Raw genomic sequence first — 24,967 nt, forward strand, 5'->3', positions numbered from 1 at the left:
ATCAAAAGAATGAGAACAGTTTTACAGTTAAGATACACTCAAGAAAGATTATTATAATCTGCACTCAAAATACAGGAAAAATCATTTCATTACTCATGCACCTCATTTAGAAATATTTCACTGTCTTTTATTTTTCTGTCTCATGTCTTTCACAGAACAAAAAGAAGCAATGACACTCGCTGCTGACACTCTTCAAGAAGGGCAAGTGTGATAACCAGAATTAAATGTAAGCACAGGACACTGGCAGAATAACACCAGAGACAGGAGTAATTTAATGAATCACCTCACCTGCACCTATTCATCAGTTCTACAAACTGGAACTTTATGTTAAGCTTTCTATATTGAAATAACAAATCTTAGTTTCAAAAATTTAAAAAGCCCCATCATATCCAGGTAAATACAAACCTCTCTTTCACAAGGTCTGTATTTGACAGCATTTTCTTTCACTACTTCAGCTATGTGCTGACTACATTCAATTTAGGCCTATCACGTTACTTCAGTTCCACAGACATAATTGTTATTACATTTTCATCAATACTTAATTTACCTTGAAAATAAAACAGTCTCTGTCCACCTCTAGATAGGAAATTATTTTTGTTTCTTCTCCATCATTGCTGCAATAATGAAGTATCTCCAGAATTATTGTCAGATGTGTTTCTTTTCTGAAATTACATCATTATGTAGTGCCCCATGACAAGAAGATATGAAGAAAGAATAACTTTTCAGAAGTCACCTTTCTCAATCAACAAGAGCTTATAATTTTAATAGTGCCATCAGTCAGATGGACATAGAAGTAACTGTCTAATTCATAAGGTTTCAGAACTGTCAGTCAGGAATTGTGCCACATCCATACAAGACAAATACTATCCTGTCTTCTGTAATGTATTTATGCACTGACTCCACTAAGCAGGATACGATGAAGAAACTTGTGACTAAGAGAACACTAGCATGCTCAGCACATGGAAAATCAGGCTGAAAAGTATCTTTGTCATTTCCTGCAGTAAGGAGACATGCAACTTTTCATCTGCCAGTTTTGCCAGAGCTGAGCAGCAGTTCAGGTCGCTCAGCTGTGATTCCTTGCTTCTTCTGGCCATCAGCAAAGTGTCATAGTTCAATCAGCTGTAGAGGGGGAACACAGAGCAACAAGTGCACACAGCAGTGTGGTAGTTTGAGGTTGGTGGTGCCTTTAAGAAACCACAAAGTTACAGACCTTCAGGAGCTGGAGTGTCCAGGAGGTGTGCTAAGAAGTGTAATCTTTTGTATTTCATCCCCTAAGTTCTGCACCACTATAAAACTGACTGCAAAATCCGTTTTCCTCCTTCTCCCTCCCTCTCTCCTCCTGGGAGGCTGTGCAGGCTCTTATCTGCTGTGGAGGAGTGGAGGCCTAGTCAGCCTTGGCAATACTGCCAATTAGGCCTGGAGCAGCTTAATCGGGGCCTGGAGCTGCCAAGCCAATATTTTTTGCTGCATTGCAATGGTTTTGGTACAGGGGTAGAGAGGCATGGCGGAGAGGGCACGCATTTGAAGGCCTGAATTTATTAGCCTTAGAGGGAGGTTTTGCATGAAGCTTTGGCCTAAGTCAAAAGCGGCAGAGATGTACTATGGAGTTTTGTGTATTTTATATACTTCTGTACAGTCATATGTAGTTACATAGTTGTGAATAGTGTTTCCATTTGAACTTTCCAATCCTATCCAGTTCTATGTGTGAAGTATTTTTCTTTAACCCCTTTTATAAGAGGTAAAAGAGCATCTGTCTTGCTTTAAACTAAGACAAGCAGGAATTGGAAACACTCACTAATTTTACTGCCATGGCCCCTAGAAGTCCTGGTGGCTGGCTCAAGGCCAGCCAGCTGGTACATGTAAAATATGGAAGCATCACATCCACTACTCCCACATATTGGGTGAAATAAATCATGCCAATTTTATGTATTTATCCACTATGTGCATTTTGCAAGTTACTGCTACCAAGAGATGAGTGGTTATGAACATTGTACAAAATGCATGCATTAGTATAAATGGCAGCTAGTGACTAGCTCAAGATGAGAGGTATTATTCTGATAAATAGCCCTTTTGAGAAGTTTCTCTTGTATATTCTGTGCCTTTAAAAGGGGTTGCTAGCCTTGGCACCATAAAGCATTGAGTTTTCTGGAGACAGTAATCCAAGCTCTGCATTACATCATCAAATTTCCTACCTGTCCAGGATTTTGATTGTACCAGTTATGCCATGACTGGTCTCTAGGACAACCAGCATCCCTCCTCCTTACACCTGTTACTTATTTAGATTACACAGAACAAACTGACAGGACTATATATGGTAATACACAAGTGACTGTTCCCCTGTAATCTGTGCTGGTGAGGCCAAACTTTGAGTACAGTGTTCGGTTTTGGGCCTCTCACTACAACAAGGATATTTAGTTGCTGGAGCCTGTCCAGAGAAGGGCAACAAAGCTGATGAAGAGTCTGGAGAAAAAAAAAACAACTATTTGAGGAGCAGCTGAAAGAACTGGCACCGTTTAGTCTGGAGAAAAGGAGGTGGAGGGGAGACCTCCTTGCATTCTACAACTACCTCAAAGGAAGTTGCAGTGAGGTGGGGTTTGGCCTCTTCTCCCTGTTATCAGGTGATGGGATGAGAAGCAGCAGCATGAAACTATACCAGGGGAGGTTTAGATTAGCTATCAAGAAAAGTTTCTTCATGGGAGGAGTGGTAACAAATCGGAACACCACTGTCCCTGGAGATGTTCAAGAAACCTGTGGTCACTCTGAAACATGGTTCAGTGGACATGATGGACTCAATGTTCTTAGAGGTCTTTTCCAACCAAAGCAATTCTATGATTCTATAAATCATTTCCAAATAAGCACTGGGGGAAAAAAAATCGGAGTGGTGAATTATCCTTTATTTCATACTAAGAAAGTAGTTTTTTTGAAAAAAAAAAACCACCTATTTTCCCTTGAAATCCATGATTGGATTGTCTGCAGGAAAGAAGCAGTGTGACTAATGCAGTTCTATGCAACTGCCTGAAGAAAAATGAAATGTTTCTTTTTTTTTTTTTTAGTAGAAGGCTTTCTCCTTCATCTTATGCTTACTAACTTATTGCCATTAACACTGTAGATAATAAATCTTCCATCTTTTTTTCTAATGACAGAAAAGAAATAAACTCATACCACTTCAGCACTGCTTTGAAACTGCCTTCTGACGTGTCAGCAAAGCAGTCCTGAACAGGCTTTAAAATTAGAGGGTCAAAAGAACTGCAATTCTGCCCCACTTCCTCCTCCCACATGTTGAATTCCATGACCTAGAAGTGAAAAAGCCACCTGCATCCATACCTGCCAGCTCCAACAGCTCCATATGATTACTGTAACTGTAGTCAGGATGCAACAGTGGGACAAAAAGTGATAGAAAACAATATTGAGACAACAGCTGTACTATGTGAAACTAAAAAGGGAGTAATATAACCGGGCGCAAGCTAACTGCTACCTGGACAATCAGATCTACCTTTCCACTATGCACACCACTGTAACTGACACACAACAGTTACAGTCCTGACCTGGTAGTGTTTCATTTTATTAAAATATCACTGTTCTTAAATTAAGCCAGAAGGATGCCAGATCAATATTTTCCCTTCCACTCAAAAGCCTACTGCTGTTTTGAAAAACATCCTGATCTCCAAGCAAGATTTTAAGAAATCCCAATCCATTAATACTCCTCCTTAGGAGTTAATTCCATCTCTATGTAAGTCTATAAAAGGGTTCTTGCGTGGAGGGCAATAGAGTTGAACTAAAGCTGTGTGAAATGTTCAAAGAACCACATGAAACTATATAAAACTCACCAGGTCTAAGGTGTGTACTAATAATTTGAACCAGCAGGCTTTTGCTCTAAATTTTATTGAGCCAGAGTACCTTTCAATTAAAATTAGAAATGTAATTTTGAGCACTATCTGGAATTGTACACATTTCTGGAGGCTAATTATTTCACTTCCCCATAGCCCCTCCAACCCCTTCCAGGTTGAACGCTGTGGCTGTTGCACAAAGCCACCAGTATAGGTTTCATGGTTAGACTTCTGGAAGCCTAATTGGCTCTGTGTGACCAGCATGACGCCAGCTAGAGCTAAGCAGAGAGCCACGCTGTAGCTGACTTACATAATTCCCGTTTCCAAAAAGTAAAAATTCTAAAAGAAACTCTTTTAAGCACTAACACATTGTGTTCCTGTCTCCCACCGGGACTGACCCAAAGAGAACAGCCACTCGTCACTGCTCACAGCGAGCAGATCAGTCCTTCTGCTCAGCAGAAGAGGTCTGTGCTTCGGCGGGAGAGGTCTCAGGTTCACTCCCTCCAACAAAGGAATTACATTATTACAAAGCTCTACTAGTTTCCACACAAAGTCTCACTACCTATTTGTGTAACCAGGGAAAGGAAAGTGAATCGTTTTAAACTTTTTGCCTGGGTCTTTGAAAAAAGCTAGAATAGGGGATTCAGTTCTGGAACATTAAATATTCCTTACATGACTGTGCCACTATCTCATTCAGGTTTCAAGCCTACAACAAATCCAGTGGCAGAGAGCTGCAAAATGCTTATTTCTAGCACCTCTTTCAGTAACTCTACCAAAAAGAGTTTAAAAGTATAAAATATGCACTTCAATCTCCTGATTACACATGCAGTTGGAAAAATGTAGCAGCCAAAACCTGTTTACAAGTATGCAAGTTCCAGTCACACACACTTGATTAAAATAATTTGTATACATCGTTTATTTGGGGGAACTGAAGCTTCATCAATCTTCAACTTCCACAAGTCAGAGTTTCATGGCACTTGTATGAATAGATGTGTAAAACAGCAGCAGTTAGCAGAAGCAAAAAAATACAATAAAAATGGAAAGAGCTCCTTGAGAAGAACTTTCACAGTAACACTAACCAAAACAGATAATGTGGGAAAGCCAGAGGATGAGAGCATCTCATTCTCATCACTGCAATTTTTATTCAAGTAGTTTTAACTCAAATTGCAAAATACTTGCTCTATTTAAATATAAGTTGAACTAAAAACTTGGACAATAATTGAGCCTTGTAGACAAAATAGCATCAAGGACCTAGAAATACTAGTATTGATTTTAACAATTACAGAAGATACCATTGAATTTGATGAGGACAAACAGAGAAAAAGAGGCAAGACATGAAAGAAAAAGAGATGAAAATTTAGTAAGGACTACATGACCTTAAGAACTCAAATAGCAAGCGAAAGATCAAATTGGATAAAAAGAACTTATTAAGCTAAAATCTCAAAAAAATAAAAATTACTATAATCAACAGATAATCCATAGTAAAGTTAAGCAAGCATGCTGGGCTGCAAAGCTGTGGTGTCATGTATTTCCAATATTAATGTAACAGTGTAAGATTTGATTAAAAAAAAAAAAATCAGAACATTTGTTAGCAAGATCCAAATAGTAACCGTGACCTAGCAGTAGATATTTGGCATTCTCTTTGTCTCCTGAATATTTGGAAGTAGCTGATATGAGAATTTATTTTGCTTACTTTAAGGGAAGAACAGTCAGCATCTGTTTAAAAGCACAAAATTATACTGGTAAATAGTTTGTGATCAAAAAATATACCGTACTGTGAAAATGACCATGAGATCTACCAATAAGGAATGCATAATTATGAAGAATAATTAAATGCTCATCTTTGTTGGAATCTGGAAACTACCTTTTCCCCACAGATACCCAAAATAATGAACAACCTTAGATTTTGATCATTATCAGGGTCTTTTTCCTTCCCCCCCCCCCCCCCCCCCCCCCGCCGCTCCATACTCCACACCCTCCTAAACATCATAAAAAGTAATGCTGACAACTGGGCACAAACAGCATATGTGCTAATCATCACATTTTCCTTTTCTCTTCACCATTCCAGAAGCAGATTTTCCCTGTAAACCACAGAAAGCCAGACTCCACTATGTCTTCTGTTCTTCCACCCACATTTTCATTTCAAGCCTCAGCTCACAGACGTTTTGCAGAAAGAAAAGAAAAGGGGGGGGGGGGAGGAAAATAAACTTTTCCCAGTGCTTTTTTTTCCAGTTGATTGCTACTCCTTGGCACCAATTACAAGTAACTGCTTCACAGCTGAACCAAAGCAGCACAGTCAGCAAAATCAAAGCCTCTCCATCCTCAAGCAATCAGAGAGACTTGATGCAAAGGAGCAAAGGTGAGACAGACACCAGCCTAATAGGCCAAGGAGGAATATGCCTCTAGTTCTTTGCAGTCCAGTCATCTTGGATGGTTAGGTAAACAATTTCACTGCCCTCTGATAAAGAACTGTAAATTCAGTAGACAGTACAAAACCACTGGGACAAGAAAGACTGGAGATCCTGACACACTAAAGCCACTGTCAAAACCAAAAGCATATAATGAACTCACTGCCCAGCTGGAGTGAGGCTCCTCTGGTTGCTGGTCAGCAGTGACAGAGGTAACAGAAAACAAAGATCATATTCAATGCATCTGCTTAACAACAGGAGACATCAAACAGCTGTCTACAAAATAGCTTCTGGGAATTTGCAGTCTGCCTCAACATCATGCTTCACACCTTGATTCCTGGCTCTGGTCCTTGATCCTGCTTCCTACTGCTCAGTCCTGACTGCTCTTACATTTTCTTAATCCTGTCCTCTGTCCTCTCTGTGTTAGAGTTTGCCTCTGACTAGCCTGCTTGACCAGCTCCAGCATTGCCTGCCAGCCTTTGCCTCGCTGCTTGGAGCCCTTGGAAGCCTTTCTCAAACCTAAACAACTACTTTAATTCTGAACTGAGGGTTGTTTTTTTTTAACTAGACTGGGTCTCTAACTAACTCCAAAACTTATTTGCTACTTTGTCACCAGCCTGGTCTACCTTCAGAAGCACAACCATCCTATCCAGATAACACAGGATTCAATTCTTCAGGTCAGATTATCCGTAAACCCCACTAGAAATTATCACCACAGCACAGGAGGTGTCTTTGCATATCTACTGCTTACAAGCTTTAGCAGAGAAAACAGCATTATTAGATTTGACTCAGTCTCTTGCACAGTGCTCAGTCCTGCATGATCAGGCTTAGTAAGTATCATGGAAAGGTGAACAAAGAAACATGCTGAAGATAGATACGCATAACAGAGAGTGCAGCTCACACCTCTTTGATACCCCACACTTTGCTAACTGTTGGGAAGTGCTATGGCTTTAGCAATAATTCTGAATCCAGTTGGGTAACATTTTGCATAGATCACTACAGAAGTGCCTGGCCTTACCATTAAGTAGTCTCTTTGGCAGACCTAGCAATAGTATTAGTGGCTGCCAAAGTAGATTGTGTTAGCCCATTAGCCTGTTTCTTTGTATTCATAATGAAGTCCTATACAGTCTCTCCTAAAAGACAGTGAAAAATAATAACCATCATAGAAAGACAGTCATAGCACAAAAATGAAAGCTGCTTAGGACAGCAGGCCAGTGTGGGTAGCAAAGTCACAATTTCAAGTGAGAAACTCTTGCCTTCTCTCACAGGAGCACAGGTCTTCAATCAGACTCTGACATCAGGAGGACACATGCTCCTTAGAACATCTTTCAAAGGAAGGGACAGCTAGCACTCCTCAGCCAATTGCTAATACTGCCCCACAGAGCTTGTAGGCTAAAAGAAACCACTACTACAGAAACATGCAGCACACCATACAACATCAAGAAATTCTGAAATCATTTGCAAAAACATTAATTCAAGGCTGAGAATATATTTTTCAAACAAAAATGTGATCTGGAAAAATCAATTCACTGTTGGCCAACTCACACTACAGCTGAATGAGTCGCCTCTCCTTGAGTGGCCAAGGATTGTAAGATCCTTCCTGGCATCAGGGCCAGAATCACTTAATAATTACTTACTTCATTGGTGCATATACAGATCAGAAGTCCAATAGCTGATGCAAGCTTTTGTCTCATTCACTTTCTACTCACACGTTGACCTTGCTGCCTTTCCTTGTTCACTCAGCTAAATACAGTGCTGTGAATTGTATAACCCTCCCCTGCCCCTCATAAAAAGAAACCCCCTCCTCATTTCCCTGTTTTATGCTTGATCTGACATGAGCAGCACCTGCATTACTCCCCATTTGCATCTACACAATTTTCTTACAATCCTTCCCCAAACTTAAGAGAGAAATTTACATAAAACCCTGTAAAAGACTTCTGCCCATGAATAGAAGTTCAGGAACAATCATTCAGAACAACTGTCACAAACAGGTCATTATTCATCTTGAAATAGTGAGAAAAGTGAGGTTGAAGCACTTGTCTTGTGCCACACATGAAATTATGGTAAGGACTGACAGTACTCTGAGAATGAACACTTCTTTGGAAAGGTAGTTGTTTGTAGAGGACACTCCCACATCCTCCCATAAGTAGCGGTATTAAATTATTGTCATGCTTTCTTGTTCTACAATTCATCATTAGAATTGCACTTGGAATTATTTTTAAACATTCATATCATTTGGCAATGAAAATTCCCATTAATGCAGAAGTCATAAACAGTACTTAAAGTGATGCGCTCTTCTGTGTGTCCCTCATTTCTCACAAACATGTAAAACTACATAATAACCAAACTAACAAATGGTATTTCATCACTTTTCTTTCACTTTCAATAATTCATAGCTCCAATATTTACTCTATTACCTGTGCAGCATAAATATTAATGACATGCCACTACAAACTTTAGAGTATTTTCTGACTCGAAAAACAAGGAACTCTTGCCCTTGGCCTAAAGACAAAAAATTGTCAGTGTGATTAATGACAGAAGTGACAAAACCTTGTAAATACAATCAAGAAACATATTATTCCAGAGAAATATTTCACTAGTTTCTGAATGCATTTCACAAAGGCTACATGGTTTTTTAGAAAATGTGACAGAAAACCCCTCCTGAAATTACTGTATTGCATGGAAGTATTTGTAATATTTTTATTGTGTTGCAATTTGCTGAACTATCTATGCCTCACATTTAACAGGTTTTCCATTTCAAATATTTAATGTCACAATGCATTAGTAAAAACAAAGGTCACTCTTCACTTTCCATGATTAATTTCACCCTAGAGGAAAGAAAATCTTATTCAAGAGGGAAGAATGGAAGGTACTGTGCTACCAAACTATCTGCCTATATGGAAATAAATTAAACAAGGCACTTTACTCCATTTTTCCCCAAAGTAAAAACAAGTCATCTATGATTCTGTTGAGTTAACTCAAAACCCAGAAACCTCTGATTACACAAATCTGCTAGCACATTCAAAGGGTTTTGAGTTTCCCTAATGCTACTACTAACAAGGGTTTATTCTAACTTTTGTTAATGCACAAACTCTATCCAGTGCAGTTCACCCACTTGAAGAGCCAATGTTAGCACCTGTACAGTGCTGACTCAAAAACAGTCAATGAAAGCACAAATTTGCAAATCTCATTCTTCAAAGAGTCCGAAGTATCTGATGAGTCTGGTCTAACACTTACTCTAGGCAATACAGACAGCGTTCTTCCTGCTCTCCCCAGTTTTCTTCATTTACTAACAGAAGCAAATGGGCAGTTGTCTTCCTCCCACCCCTTCTCTCATGAAGCTGTAAATTCCTAAATGTATTTCTGACATTTTGACAACTGACAGACTGTGATGATTTGGGAGTTACCTGCCCCCCTACTCTTCTGAGATCACCCAGACTAGACTCAGACAGCTGGAAGTTAAGGAACAAAGCTTCACATTTACAGCTTAACATAATATACATATATTACAATTATACACAGCTATATACAGAAATATACAAGTTTAAAGTAATACAGAAACACAACATCTCCCCAAGAAATCAGAGTTCCCAGGAGGGGCTCCCAAACACCCTTCCACCTTCTTTCTACCCCTCTACTTTATCCCAGAGTATTCCTTATATGCAAGGTGATCAGCAAGGGGAGTTAGAAGCAGAATTAGTTGGGTTGCAAGGAAGAAGCCTAGGGAGAAACGCAGACTCCAAGAGACAGAGACACACACACTCTCTGTCTTATGTGTGTTTGTTGTTTTTATATATCTCAGCAAGCCTATGAGTGAAGTAGACATCATCGTTGTTTTCTTTTCACAGCCTATAATCTATTTTTTCTCATTGAAATATTCCAATTTGCCTCAAAGTAGCACACAGTCCTCTGTTAACTGGGGCCTGCCTGAAATGGACAGAATCCTGTCAATTCTCTGTTCCACAACCATCAGGAAGAACTCAAAAGCCAAGTCAGATATTTAGTAGCAGATGGGTATTTTGGCAGCCTTCACCAGTCTTTGTCCTTCAGTTTTGTTCAGCTCTTCTCTCCTGCTTGGCTTGCCAAAACATGAGGGCTAAAATATGCCTAGTTTTGAATGCAAATGTAAAGATCAAAAGCAGTCCTCCTTTTTATAAACATACATGCACTCTCTTACTCAACAACCATATACATCCCACTTGTGTTTTGCTACTGGGAAGAGAGAAAATTACTGGCACATCATTCCTACCCATTCCAGCAGCTAGCCACAAGCTCTGGCACAAGCAACAATTTATATAAGATGAAACTTCCAAGAACCTTAGTCAATGAACACGAGATTCTAGTGTTTGTTTGGTTACACATTTTGGCATTTATGTAAATACTACTCTGAGTATAAAATAATTTTCATGGACAGCTCGAGCATATGGAGACAAGCACATCTGGACCCATTAGTCAGGTAAAGAAAGACTTGTGCTCCAAGCATATTCCTGGGAGCTCACTGGTAGAGAGAGACAACCAACTGTCATCCTCTAACATCACTTAGCACACAGATTTAAAAGTCAGCAATTCAAACTTGACCATGAGAAACTGTTCTACCACGAGGGCAGAATTCGCTTTTCTGTAGTTTATAAACTCCCCCTTTTTGGTCAGGAAACAATCTGCCATTCTCACATGATATGTTCATCAGAGTTGGCACAGAATTGTCTTCAAGATCAGTGTTTTATGTCTCTCCTAATAATGTCCATTCATCTCTCATCCCCTTTTCCCTAAGGAGTTCCTTTTTTGCTTTACGCAAACATCAATTTTCTTTTGCTACAGTCACTGCATTTCTTTCTTATTTCTTGTATTTGAATAGAATAAAATACTACCAGCTGGAAGAGACCTAGATCTGACCAATGCAGGGATGACCAAAAGTTAAAGCATCTTATTAGGTGAATTGTGCAAATACCTCTTAAACAGTGACAGGCTTAGGGCACTGACCACCACATTAGGAAGTCCTTGGCTGTATTCTTGGTGAAAAAATGCTTCCTGACGTCCAGTTTAAATCTCCCCCAGCACAGCTTTGAGTCATTCTCATGCATCCTGTCACTGGATACCTTGGAGAAGAGATCAGGTACCGGGGAGAAGAGATAAGCTTGGAGCAAATGAAGAAAAGCCATGAAAAAATTGATGAAAAGCATTAGAAAGAGCAAGATGTACAGTAACTAACCATGGAGGAATTAAATGACATTTAGGCATTTGGGCCCTATTGCTTACCTCCCTCCCTGCCAAACAAAATGGAGGGAAGAGAGCTGAACACTTCCCCAGATCAACCTTTTCACAGATCCCGAGACAGAATCAATAGTTTTAGAGAATGAGTCATGAAACCATTTCTACAGAAAAGCTGGAGACTCAGTGTTACCTTAACCTTGCCGTAAAGCAGCAAAGATTGCTCAATACCTCCTATGAATGAACACCCAGAAAAAGAGACCTTAATCTAGAGTACCATTCAGTGAACTCCAGAATGGCTAAATAAAAGGATCAGATCATTAAGGCAGGAATATTGGCAGTTTCTATCAATTCTCCCAAGGTGATTTAATTATTTATAATTTCCTTGATAACACGTGAGAGAGGTCAAATCACTTTTGTAACACATCAGGTTTTTATGTCATTTTTCAGCTGGCAAGGTAAATGATTATGGCTTTTTCCCTCTAGCTCCAGATGGGCTATCGTTGTTAATGTCTGTTATGTTAATAGAGTATGCAGTATTAAGGAATATAAGATATTTATAACAAGTTATAACAGAGCTATGACCCAAACAAATCAGATATAAAATTTTAATGAATCGGTCCCTGAGACTGTTAATTTAGTTGTAAGGTAGAAAGCTAGCAAGTATATTTTCTCTCTCTCAGGCACTACAACAAGATAAAAACATTAACCAAGGCCAAGTGCTGCTGTACACTACTAGAAGAGCAGGTTAGAAGGTGACATGCAGTTCAATTTCAGGAAGATTTCCTAGTAACATTACTAATTATAAACAAAAAGCTGGACTGCTTTCTCTACAGAACATTCCCCCTTATTGTTCAATGCTGAAAATACACATGTATGAGAACAGCCAAGGTTGCAAATACCTACCAAAGGTCCCTGTTGGATTTCCCATTATCTGCAATGGTGCATTGGTTTTGCATTGCAATGTTTTGAAAGTGAGGAGTCAGCAGGGATGGCTTCTGTCAGAAGGCACTAAAGTTTCCCCTACGATCAACAGAGACAGTATCAGCCAGCTCCAAGACAGGCTCACAGCTGGCCAAGGCTGACCTCATCAGTGACAATAGTAGTGCCTCAGTAACAACACATTCGAGGAGGCAGCAAAAGAAAGCACAGGAATTGCAGTCAGAGAAAAGAGTGAGAATATGTGGCAGAAACAAATCCCCAGACACCAAGCTCAGTGAAGAAGGCATAGGAGGAGGTGCACCAAAGTTGAGATTTCTCTGCAGCCCATGAGGACCATGATGAGACAGACTCTTCTCCCAGGCAACCAGCAACAGAACAAGGGGACACAGTCTCAAGTTGTGCTGGGAGTGGTATAAGCTGGATGCTATGAGGAAGTTCTTCACAGAGAGAGTGATTTGCCATTGGAATGGGATGCCCAGGGAGGTGGTGGAGTCACCGTCCCTGGAGGTGTTCAAGAAGAGACTGGATGAGGCACTTAGTGTCGTGGTCTAGTGGATTGGATAGAGCTGGGTTGATTGGATAGGTTGGACTGGATGATCTTGGAGGTCTCTTCCAAAATGATTGATTCTATTCTATGACTGTCCTCCAGCAGCCCATGGAGGCTAACGGTGGAGCAAATATCCATCCGCAGCCCATAGAGAACTCCATGCCAGAGTATGTTGATGACTGCAGGAGAATATGACCCTGTGGGAAGTCTGCACTGGAGAAGGCCCATGATAGAACCTGCTGACCCTTAGAGAAAGAGGAGCCCAAATCAGGTTTCCTGGGAGGACTTGTGACCCCATGGAGAAACCATGATAGAGCAGTCTGATCCTCAGTAACTACACCCAGTAGAACAGACTCACTGCAGAGCAGTTCCTGAGGAACTGTAGCCCATGGAAGTGACCTACACTGAAGCAGTATATGAAGGACTATCTCCCACAAGAAGGACCCCACACTGGAGAAAACAGAGACCACATATGATGAACAGACTGCAGCCTGCACTCTTCATATCCTTATGGTGCTTGTGAAGGAGGCAGAGAAAATCAGCAGTCAAGCCAAACCCAGGAATAAGGGAGGAGTGAGGGGAAAATGTTTTATTTAGTATTTTATTTCTCATTACCTTACTCTAATTTGACTGGTCATAAATTAAACCAATTTCCCCAAAATGAGTCTGCTTTGCTCACGATGGTAACTGGTGAGTAATCTCCTTGCCCTTTTAATGGTGATGTCTACTTCACTCATAGCCTTGCTGAAATGTATAAAAACAAGAACACAAGCATAGATAACACAGTTGCTTTTTGGCTTTGGCTGCCTCCCTTCTCCCTATAATTTGCTGTTTAACTAACTTGTCTGCTTCCTAACCCCGCCCTGGCCAGTTCTCCAAACTCACCTTGAATGTAAGGCAAAGTCTGAGATAAGACAGAAGGCTGCAAAGAAGGTGGAAGGGTGGTTTGGAGCACCTCCTGGGGACTCTGGTTTCTGGGAGGGATGTTGTGTTTCTGTATTACTTTTTAACTTGTATATTTCTGTCTATAGTTGTATATATTGTAAATATCTGCTTGTATATTGTGCTAAGCTGTAAATATAGCTTCATTCTTTAATTTCCAGCTACTGAGTCTAGTCTGGGTGATTTTCTTAAGTTTGGGGGAGGTACACCCAAACCATCACATGGGTTTTGTTATTTTTGCTTTGTTTTGTTAGGTTTGCTTTTCAAGAGAGGTACACAAATTAATTTGCCTTATGAACATCAATCCAACTACGTGACACAGGTCTTTAATCCAGATGTTTCTTTTTGCTCCTTCCTCTCCCCCTCCTTCCCTTTTATACTCAAATTTCTCATTTCAGCTTTACTTGATTCAATAACCATTCAGGATAATCTGTCCATACTTTTCTATACACTCACTTAATAGCACTGCCATTGCATTAGGACTGTCAGAAATGTTACACTGGAAAGTGTTGGAGACTGCTTAATCACACTGTATTAACCATTCATTCTCATCAACATTCTATTCCTGTATAGCCTGGTGCCCACAGAAACAAGAAGATTCTTTCTTTCCTCTGGCTGTTAATCATAGAAACACCAGCTCAGCCTCTGCAAATGACGCTACCACCATATCACACACAGGTCTAAGTGGCTCGTCTGCCACAAACTAGCACTTCTGACAGCAATGACTGGAAGAATGTCTCTAGGTGGCTGCCAGAGGACAATGTGTCTGTCATCCTCTGCTAAGACTTCCTGCAGGCCCTACACCAGTAAAAGCTCACACAGAGTAATGGCTCCATCTGCCCCACTGTTTTTTCCTACAGAAACTACGCGTCACACAGGCAACACTGTCAGAGTGTCACATTCATATCTATGTGGCTTTTGCATGGTCTTTGGGATGCTGTAAAAATGCATCACATTTTCTTTTTTATCATAACACACTGGTTGTCCTAGGAGGTGTCCAGGATTTCTCTGTGTGTGTTTCAATTGCCACATAAAGCTTTTAAAACTCCCATAAACACAAATATTAAAGCACTAATAACACACGCTTCCCTATGCTGCAGAATAACTTACTTTTACTGCAGTTCTGCTTTGTGTAGGGTGGAATAAAACCAGCATCTTGGCATTTTACATTCATATTCTCTCAATTACTTTAATACTATTAATTAAGTTTGCAAGTTAAATGTTGTTTACTTTCTGCTTGCCAGCATGCAAATATGGTATCAAATCTGAGAGTCAAGCTAGGTCATCTTCTACTTCATGAACAGCAAAAGTTGAATTTATCACTTAACTCTTTGCTTAGTGTTATGTGTGGAAATTCACAGCACATTTCCCAGTTTGGGCACACTATCTTTGAAATTTTTTCTGTTCAAGGAAAATTAAAAAGACAGAAATGGCTGGGTTTTGTTTTGTTGGTTGTTTTTTTTTAACTTGGTCCAAAAGTCTTTAAACAGATATCATGCTTCACAAGATTCAACACTCGGAAGCCTTGACTTGTGACTGCTTTCTCTAAAATAATTGCTTATTGATATCTCTGTGCTCTGTTTCCCATTTCTTTTTGAGTACTTCCCAAGCACATGAAGAAATGATTCCCAGTGGAATCAAGTCCATTGAAATCTTCTCCTGAGAAGTGCTTGGAAACAATCACACAACATGAAGAATCTGATTAAGATTCTTATTCAGAATCTATTCTCATTTGAACTTTACAATGACACTTAGGAAACTTTTCCTATCATAATACTTGGAAAAATATGAGAACAAGGCAGATTTCCAGGAGAAGCGTTTTAGTCAAACTTCTTGTCTGCATTCACTGCATCTAATCTTGATGACAGTTTAAATCAGGACACCAGGATCCAGCCAGCTATGCAGAGATGAAAAGGGAGGATCAGAAACTAAGTAAGATGGAAAGGCTCTGGTTTACATTTTAACAATGGCTACATGACAAATAAGACCTGTTTACAGAAGTTTATGGCAGCACCAACAATATGGATGCATAACATAATTAATGTTAGATCTTTACCATAGCTGGTTCCACAAAAAGAATGAGCAGGAAGTCAAAAGTCACTGAAGATTCATGAGGAGTGAGGAAAACAAGTTTCTCATGACAATGCCAGAAGAATCTGACTCACTCTCTGGATAAATTGATAGCATTCCACATCCCATACTATGCAGAGGGAATTTTAAAGCACCTTCTAAGTTGATTTCTCACTAACAAGTACCTTGGAATTCAAAACACTGCCTCTATTTCATAAACAGTTTACTGAAAACTCAAATATTTAATTGGTATCAGATTACAGAGTTTACATTCTTCACTGCTCTGAGGCAAGACATTTAGCAAGAAAACAAAAAATCATTTGTGAATGATGAAGAACAAAAACAACAAGTAGTTGCATTAAATATCTCATTAGAAATTTTTATAGAGTGATAAAGTAGCAGAAAGGGAAAACATCTGGATGACAATTTAATTTATCAACTGCCTTCTGTCCATTAATCTCAGAGTCTTTGAAATCTACTATAAAGTTCATCCCCAGATCGTATTATAACAGCCATTTCACTAAGAGGTAAACTTGAATGTGATGATTTTATGTCTCAGTTCTCTAAAAAAAGCAACAAATAAAATCATGTCAAGGAATTAAAATAAAAGAAAAAACAGCAGCAGCTTTGGTTCTCTTAGCTATCACAGCACATAAGCTACAAAAGGGTGTTTGAAATAGCCCTCATGAAGTTATAAAAGGATACATGCACAGCTACTGCCATCCCTTTCTCTGTCTTCCAGGTCATACAAAGTAGTGGACTTGCCGCCAATAAATAAATAAAGGCTGTATGATCTGTGCTGGCTTTAATAACCAGAAACTCTTCTCACTAGGGAGATGCTTTCAAATTACAATAAGCAAATGAAATTTAAGAAACTATTTTTTCCCACAAGCTCTAGCAAAGAAAGCTAGTATACCTTCAGATCTGCAAACACCTGTGCATAATGGCACAGATTAAGACTTCTCTCATGGAAAAGAAACTACCCACCTGCATGAAGATAAGTAACAGCATAAGCTATAAATAGAGAAATTCATTCTCTTATGCTGTCATTACCTTAGTAAACCACTGAATAACTTTGGAACTGTTTCTGATGTCTGAAGATTTAGTTCTCTGGGAACACAAACAATGGGCAAGGCGTTCTGATTATTGAAAATGTTAAGTAGATGCACTGTGCTAGTTTGAAGCTAGCTAGAATGTTTTGGTGAGAAGAATTAGATTATAGGCTGTTAAAGGGAAACAATGGTGATGTCTACTTCACTCATAGGCTTGCCGAGATGTATAAGAGCACAAACATAGGTAACAGAGTCTCTCTCTCGCTTTTGGGGCTGCATGAATTTCTCTCTCCCTAACTTGCTGCCTGAGTAATTCTTCTGCTTCCTAATCCCCTGGCTGACCCTCCAAACTCACCTTAAATGTAAGGCAAAGTCTTGGGTAAGGTAGAGAGTTGAGCCTCTCCTCCCTATGAGGAGAGGTTGAGGAAGCTGGGGTTGTTTAGCCTAGAGAAGAGGAGGCTCAGGGGTGACCTCATTGCTGTCTACAACTACCTGAAGGGACATTGTAGCCAGGTGGGGGTTGGCCTCTTCTCCCAGGCAACCAGCAATAGAACAAGGGGACACAGTCTGAAGTTGTGCCGGGGAAAGTCTAGGCTGGATGTTAGGAGGCAGTTCTTCCCAGAGAGAGTGATTTCCCATTGGAATGGGCTGCCCAGGGAGGTGGTGGAGGCACTGTCCCTGGAGGTCTTCAAGAAGAGACTGGATGAGGGACTTGGTGCCATGGTCTAGTTGCCTGGATAGGGCTGGGGAATAGGTTGGACTGGATGATCTTGGAGGTCTCTTCCGACCTGGCTGATTCTATGAGAGGAAGGTGGAAGGGTGGTCAAGAGCTCCTCCTGGGGACTTTGGTTTCTGTACTACTTGTTAACTTGTATATTTCTGTATATATTTTAAATATCTATTTGTATATTGTGCAAAGCTGTAAATTAAAAGCTTCATTCAATTTCCAGATCGACTGAGCCTTTTTTTCTTAAGTGTGGGGAGGCAGGTAACACCCAAACCGTCACATGCACACAAAGATTTCCAACTTCTGCTTTATAAAATTCATCACAGGGCTAATAACTAAGTGAAACTAATCTAATAAAATGTTTTCATATTAGGCATGAAAACTTAAAGAAGCACATATATACCAATGTAACAGTTTAGTAGACCAAATAGTATCCAGTGCTTCAGCAAATGGAAAGAACTACATCATAAGCATGTACCAATCTGAAGCTGGCAGTCACAGTGGCTGCCTGGGAAAGCCAAAGAGTACAGCTGGTGCTGCCTTTCCTCCACTATCTCTGCCATTCTGAAGGACCATCCTCCAGCTTGGGAAAGAGGAGAAGGCAAAAGAGGTGAGCAGTGGGCACTGCAAACACTAAGCTAATTTTTATTTTAAACTGAAGCACAGCTTTTCCTCTCTTCCCTCCAGTGGAGCCCAGCTGCAGAAGTCAGGAACACTGTTGAGGTTTGAAGTGGTGCAGAAATGCTGTATCTATTTTAAATTTCAGATTTCAGACAATAACTTCCCGTTTTGTTCTCAGGCCTCAAACTGACAAGACCATCAGCAGAACTCTGAAGACACAATGTTGCAAATATTCATCACACATTCCCAGTCCAGGGATAACTGAACGCTTGAGCTGAAAACTTTCGCTCTCCATCAGTGCAGGGGTATGGAAAACAGAGATAAAAATAAAATACTCTCTTCTCTTTCTCTCCACTCAGCACTGCCATTCACATAATCACTACCTGCTATATTTAGGCTTAATCCTAATTATAATCAAACAAGCAGTCATAATCTCAAAAAGCAACTTTAACATATTAATGACTATTAGCTTAACAAAGTCTATTCTCTTTCCTCCCAACAAATCAATTAGCAATAAACAAGTGCACAGACTATGAGGTTTATTAACATCTGTTTTCCAGGCATTAATAAGACAAGAGAATAATAAAGTAAGAGAATAATACAGGAGGAAAACTAAAGAAAAAGTTATTTTGTGGGAAAATGGTAAAGAAACTATATTAAAGCAGCAGGAGAAAGGATTTAGACAATGTATGGCAGCTGTTTCAAATAACCATCATTTGCAACTATACTACAGACTGTTTTATTTTACCTTGATAAAGTAACACAAATCTCTGTGGACTGTATGTTGAATTTTGGATTAAAGCATTACAGTTAGGGCTATTTATTCCAGATATGCAGAAGAGGCTAAAGCTCATTTTCAAATAAAATTATCCACCTATCAGAAAGCTATGTGGAGATTCAATAGCACTGGGTAGAAATTCAAGCTAGAAGCAAGTTTGGTCTTGCTGTGTATGGACTAGTACAGTGCATATATACAGCCTGGGGTTTTGTATTCAGAGATCATCTTTAAGTGTTTTGTGAGCATCACAGCTCTGTTAAAAAGCAGATTAGTTGTTGGTTTTTTTCCTTGAAGAAAATCAGAGAAGCATTTTCCTTCTGAGCCTCTTGCTTTGTTCATTTTTTAAACTGCCTTTCAACTCATCAGGATGGCACTCTCTAACTGAATACAAATACAAAGTGATAGTCCTCATTTCTCTTGTTTACAGTGATGATGCCACTTTTTTAAAAAGAGCTGACTTAGGTTTTACATCACCCTTTCATTAGCTCATCTTGCTCCTCTAGGTTATCCTACCCATTCGTCACTCAGAATTACTTACAAAAAATATTCCAAAAGCCAACTGATTCGCTCTCTTTTCAGACTTGCAGAGCTTTCAACATAAAACATGAGAGACCACTATTTTAAACATTAAGGGAGCAGGAGGAGGGAAGACAAACTTTGTTCCGGTTCTACTTTAAATCTTTCACTTTCCTTAGTCTGTAAGGAAAGCAATCAATATTTTAAGGCATTTGCTTGTTTTCAAGTAGCTTGTGTACATGTATGAGAAAATTAACATGAAGGAGCTGATCTGCAGCAATGGATGTTCTGTGGACATCTGAAACATATTCCTATGGCCTGTCTTATCTGCTAAAAAAGGTAAACTCCTCACTCCAACTCCTTGCAGTCACTGGAGCCCTCCAAGCCTCTTGGCCTCTTGCTGAGTGGAGAATTAGAATCATAGAATAATAGAATCAATCGGGTTGGAAGAGACCTCCAAGGTCGTCCAGTCCAACCTAGCACCCACCCCTATCCAATCAACTAGACCTTGGCACTAAGTGCCTCATCCAGTTCAGCCTCAACTCCCAGGCAGCCATAGCCAAGCTATCACATTCCCTTCAGAACTTTCCAAAATCCAGCCAGACAACCTATTTTGAAGTCCTTATCCATCTTGATAAACACTACCAAATGAAAAGCTGCCTCAGATCATGCAGCCCTCAGTTCAAACCTTGTCTGACCTCAGCTCTCTGAAAGCAGGCCACAAAACAATCCACTGCCCTCAGATGACTCACTCCTTCCTTGCACATCAGGTATTTGACACCTGCTTTACTAACTCATATGAGTTTACATTTCTCCAGAGCTGGTTTTGGTTTTGAGATGCCCAGCCTTTTCCTCCTAAAGTCTAGCTTTACTACAGAAAATGACTTTTTAACATCCTCTGTGCCAGAGTTTATCTGTTATAAAAGTAAAATATTTCAGGCAGTGCTGTGATTGACATTAGAAACAACACTAGGGGTACTGCATCATGGATTCCAGTCAGGCTGGCCTGCAAGGACAGTAGTGCATGATTGAAAAACTACAAAAATTAAAATATTTTTTCCATCAGCATTAATAAGCTATGCCTATTTCTTTTGTCAGCAAGATGGGGGGGTTTTGGTTGTTTTTTTTTTTACTTCTATAGCATTCAAAAATATATTGTAAAATATAACTCAAGTTAGAATAAATGACGGGCCAAGACAATGTGGTGACTTGAAGCTCATCACAGATGATGGCTGCCTAAATGCAGCATTTTAAAATTCAAGTGCTCTGTAATTGTTGCAGATTTTTCACACTTCTAACAGCATACATTTTTAATGCTTGGTTTAAAAATGTTTATAACCACTAAACACTTTTAGTGGTTATGTAGGAATCAGAAATATGTAATTGAAGGTTGTGGGATAAATTAAGTTGCATGAAAGTAACTACAGATTTCTGTAGACTTTACCTTTTTATTTTTTAAAATAAACTTTTTTTTTTCTTCCATAAAAGATATTCCAAATTGGTGATAATATTAATAGAAGGAAAGAAAAAACCCTCAACTAGGAAGGAATAAAGGAACAAACAAACAAGGTATCTCTTGCTGAGTTTGTACAGCTTCTACAGCTGCACTTACCAGCCATGCAGCATTCTCAGTTGTGCCTGCATTTGCTGAATAATATTTTGTTTCCAAGGACAGATGCTTTGAAATAAAAATGTATTAAATGTGTTGCTTGAGTTTCCAGAATGATATAAGAGTTACATTTACAGCGACCATATTTAGGAAAAAACACCAAAAGAAGTTATTTTTATTTGTCGCTTTTAAGGAAACTTGGAGTCAAGATCAAAGTGCACTTTGATTTGTTTAGAAGTCATAAATGATCCATTTCCAAATTTTATAAAGTTAGTGTGCAATCTGTGAGTACTTGTGCCATAATCGAGAAGGAAAGCTCTCCAGCTTCACATGTCAGTGCTGTAAACATGTAAATCTGGAAAATATTTTCCAAGCAGGCAGCCATGTGTAAAATCTACAGAACCTGTCATGAAAGAACTGCAGCTGCAGAAGCGCAAACTTCTCGCTGCATCTTGAAAAATCCAGATGGGGGGATGTAAGAGATTTTTTTTTTTCCTTCTTTCTTTTCCCATCATGGAGAGTTCCAGCTGGATTGAGTTGTTAGTGCCATCAACTTTTAAAGCAACACTTCACCCAGTAATGAAACACTGATTACCCAATCACAAGCGATGGAAGAGAGGAATCTTTTTAAAAGTAAAACAGAAAAAAAAAAAAAAAAAAAAACTCTTTAGTTAATTACACCAGCATGTGAAAGACTGTGGGCTAATTTATGGCCATTTTGCACCATGCTCAGATGTCACTGCTTTGAGACCACCAAGGTTATATTATGTGAAACTAAAAAATAAATAATAAGTAAACATATTGATTCAGAATTAAATGGAAATCCAGACACACATTTGAAAAGCAAAGGTAAAAGCTGAGACTTGAAGTATGTGTGTTTATACTGTATGTATGCATATATATATGAACACAAATCCACTCAGTCTAAAAATCATTCCCATCTTACAGTATTTCTGCAGTATCTTAGGTGGAATAAAGCTTTGACTATCTCCTCACTCAAGTTTTTTCATCACTGTGGGAAAAGGAGAGAGTAGAGTCATATTTCTCCCAGTTTCCAGTTGAGGTAAGCTATCAGAGGCACATGGCTGTTTCTCATGAGAATATAGCTGAAAAAACACTGAACAGTCTTAAAAATCACTACTAAATCACATACCTAAAAAGATACAACTGTCAAATCTAAATCCGTGACCTCCCTAAAATGTTTCAGAAAAGTCTAATCTTTTGGTTTAAAGTTCATCCCTTGACAAATGCAGTCAATTCTAGGAGATCATCTGCACCCAAGCATCTTTTAAAATCTTCACAGAACTATGCAGTATTTGCTTTCTATTTATAGTTATATTAAAAACCTCTTAGGATATATTTAAAAATTACATGTAAAAAGTACCAGATGGCACAGAAAACAACAATTTGATGAATATAGAAATCAGTGCAACTATTTCTAACACCACTAATATGTAATATTTGTGATATGTAATATTCTGGTATAATATACACTATTTCAAAATGAAATCTGCACTTAAATGCCAATATCCTCTCCTTCTGGCTTCTCACTTTATGACACTAACATAGGATCTCATTCACCAAGCCAATTGAAATTTTAATAAAAGAAAGCTGGAGTTTCTAATAAACTCCTGCAGTGAGCAGATAATACTAAACATCTTTAGCAGCATGGTGGTTTTTATTATTATTTTAGCTGTATATTAATATGCCAGTATTTGTAAACTCTCTAGTGCCACCAGATTTATTTCAAAAGGCTTCTCTGCATTCTGCTTTTGTGAAAAGTGTACATGACAATGAAATACAAATTTTAGTAAGTCTTTACTATATAGATGGCTAAATCAAAAAAGAAGATACATCTTATATTAAAAAGGATTTTTTCTATATTACTTATTTGCCATTGGGAAGATATCATGCTGAATTTTCTTGTTGAGGGTAAAAGAATAACAGCGAGACTGGCAGCATTCTGTTTGCAAAGATTTATTGCAGATTTTGATACCGATAATGCACACACTTTTTCCTGCCTCAGTGTGTGCATGTATAGCCAGGCAAGATGCATGTAGGATATGCTGCCCAAACATTGGCCAAAGCCTACCACTGCTCACAGCCAGCAGTGTTCTGGGTAGTTAGAGGCTGATTGCTTTACGTATTTTTTCAGACCTCATCAGCATCACCTGAAGCCCTGCAAGCCATTGTCCACCTACAGAGAGCACCAGAAGCCATCAGAAGGCCCAAGCTCTCACCTTCCACCCTGGCAACAGAGTAGGCACAGGGACCCAGGCTATTGGTCTGCACAGTCTCCTTTCCTGACCCACAGGCTAATGGCTTTTTAATGCCAGTGGCATTAGTGATTGCAATAAACTCAATAAAGCCTTTTAAACCAATCCCAAAAATGACCCCTGATCTTCAACAGACATAGGGTAAGGTATCTAGGAACTGAGTTCTCCTCTTCTGAGCACAGAAATTTGTCTACTGAGTTTAATTCAAGCAGGTTGACTCCAGTATTTGTGTGGCACATCAATTAGCACATGTTTAACAACATATACATAAAATCTTGTACTAATTTTCATAGATGTTAAATTTAGCTTTCAGCTGCTGAAAACACACATACACAACTTCCTTATTTCACTTCAGGATAATAGCTGTGATTGTCAATGACAAAAATAAAAATTACTTATTTTATTCCTAACCTGCCTGTACACTACCATTAATTCATTATCTCTTTCATCTTATTAGTTATGTTCCCAAGTTGTACAGCATGCAAACATTAATTTGAACAGTCACCTGCCGTTAAAATGCCAAAGTTTGTAGTAGGTTTTGGCAACTTATAAAAAAACTGCGTTCATTGGCTTGCAAACGAAATGTATTCACAGAAAAATATTCCTCCCATAAGCTGAAACAGCTCATCATTAACATTCAAGGAATGTGAACACAGGCTTCATAGAAAATCATTAAAATATGAGGCAGCTTTCAGCCTATTTTAAGAATTTCAGAGAAATTTTGCATTCTCTTTCCCATGATGCCATGGTGATGTCAGGCTGCATTTCAAGTAAAATGACAATGAAATCATTTCAATTCCATGCAATGTGCAAAAAAAAGTCATTTTTTCTCTTGGCAAATCGAAGTCTAAAGTAATTAAGCACTGCTGTGTGGGTGGCAGCTTCTTCCTCTGAAGTCAGCCTGAGATAATTACCATATTAAAGTCAAAACATCATGTGCTGCGCTGATAGATAGATGGATGGAGAGATTGGGCATCTATTAAATGATCCATTTTGTTATGCTCCCTGGGAAATGTGCCATTGATGCCAATTAAAAATATATATTCCGAGTGAGTATTTCTAAGTGACAAAACTTTTATTCTGTAAATTGAATTTATTATTTACTGATCATGAAGCACTTAAAGACATTTAAAAAATCTGGATAGCTAAGAACCCGGGAGGAGAATTGTATACTTTATGAAGTTTACAAATCCCACATTACCCGGTTGCCACATTCAGATAATGCACTCTACAATATCATTTTTAGCTAAGATACTGAGCTATCACTTTTCCATCATAAAATTCTCACCCACAGTAGAAATACATTACAGTAAAAAAAAACACATCTAAGATTTCTGAATTCACAAATGCTCTATTGTAAAAAAATGTGGGTTTTTTCAATTTTAATAATAAAATATCTGTCAGTACTTATTCATAATTAAATGTCTTCAAGTCTCCATTTTGG

This window comes from Pogoniulus pusillus, chromosome 8, assembly GCF_015220805.1.
Source record: "Pogoniulus pusillus isolate bPogPus1 chromosome 8, bPogPus1.pri, whole genome shotgun sequence".
NCBI classification, from domain to species: domain Eukaryota; kingdom Metazoa; phylum Chordata; class Aves; order Piciformes; family Lybiidae; genus Pogoniulus; species Pogoniulus pusillus.